The sequence below is a fragment of the Salvelinus sp. IW2-2015 genome, linkage group LG37 (genome assembly GCF_002910315.2).
Source record: "Salvelinus sp. IW2-2015 linkage group LG37, ASM291031v2, whole genome shotgun sequence".
Lineage (NCBI taxonomy): Eukaryota > Metazoa > Chordata > Actinopteri > Salmoniformes > Salmonidae > Salvelinus > Salvelinus sp. IW2-2015.
In genome coordinates, this window is record NC_036876.1 from 14467127 (window position 1) to 14468668 (window position 1542).

Consider the following 1542-nt stretch of genomic DNA (forward strand, 5'->3'; position numbering starts at 1 on the left):
TCTCCTCCGGAGCCCATACAACTGGGAAGGGCTAGATTGTCTCCTGCTGAGAGCTTACGCAGACGTAACACCTAGAGCTGTCTGTATTGTGGAGCTACGGGAAATTCAGTTCCTGCCAATCGAATCCCCTCATGCACCCGTAGTTTTGGGGTTTTCCTGGCTCCAGAGGCACAATRCCCTGATTGACTYGGCTACTGGTTCTATCCTGGGTTGGAGCCCGTTTTGCCATGGGCGTTGCCTGAAGTTGTCGCTGCCTGCGGGCTTGGGAAAAGCCCTGGACCTCTCCGTCATTCCCACAGAGTAGCAGGACCTCTGGGAGATTTTTAGCAAGGCCCGTGCCACCACGCTTCCTCCGCATTGGCCCATTGACTGCGCCATTCTCCCGGGCAATACAATGACCCGGGGGCAGCTTTATTCCCTGTCAGGTCCGGAGACCAAGGCAATGGAGATYTATATTGAGGACTCSCTGGCTGCAAGGGGTATCTGTCCTTCTGCCTCCCCCGCCGGAYCAGGTTTCTTCTTTGTGGACAAAACCCTGKGTCCGTGTATCGACTACCGGGGCCTGAATGACATCACGATTAAAAACCGTTATCCACTTCCACTCATCGCCTCGGCTTTCGAGCCTCTTCAGGGGGCTACCATCTTCTCCGAGTTGGACCTCCGGAACGCCTACCATCTGGTACGGATCCGGGAAGGGGATGAGTGGAAGACCACCTTTAACACAGCTAGCGGGCACTATGAATACCTGGTGATGCCGTTCGGACTGACCAACGCTCCTGCTGTGTTCCAGGCCATGGTAAATTACATTCTCCAGGACATGTTGAACCGGTTCGTATTTGTCTACATTGATGACATCCTTGTGTTTTCCCACTCGGCTCAAGAACATGTCCTCCATGTCAGACAAGTCCTCCAGCTTCWTCTGGAGAACCAGCTGTAAGTCAAAGGGAAAAATGCAAATTCCATCGCTCCACCATCTCCTTCCTGGGGTATATCATAGTTGCAGGCAACATCCAGATGGATCCTGAAAAGGTGTGAGCGGTGGTGGATTGGCCGCAACCCACCTCCAGAGTGCAGCTGCAACGCTTCCTGGGGTTTGCCAATTTCTATCGCCGGTTCATCTGGGGCTACAGCACCCGMGCTRCCCGCCTGTCAGCACTCACCTCTCCCAAGGTCCCGTTTACGTGGTCTCCAGCTGCAGACCAGGCGTTCTTGGACCTCAAACACCAATTCACTACCGCCCCCATCCTAATCCATCCAGATCCATCCTGGCAGTTTGTGGTGGAGGTCCCAGCGTTTGGCCCAAGACCAAAAGCTGCAGCCTTGCTTCCTCGTTGGAGGAGTGTAAGGCACTGGTTAGAAGGGGCGGAAACACATTCATAGATGAACAGACCACCAGAACCTGGAATATCTCCCACCACCAGCAATTCAAAGCTCCAGGCAAGCTCGGTGGGCCTCTTATTCACCCGATTTAAGCTTCCCATCTCTACCGCGGGTCCGATGTTGAAGCCGGATTGCTGTCACGCCTCTATGCCACACTGCTAC

General features: G+C 54.3%; 1 protein-coding gene across 1 annotated transcript in view; it reads right to left on the bottom strand.

Moving 5' to 3' along the window:
* Positions 1 to 1542, bottom strand: part of LOC111960304 (cGMP-specific 3',5'-cyclic phosphodiesterase-like) — an 81741-nt gene that overhangs the window by 47681 nt on the left and 32518 nt on the right.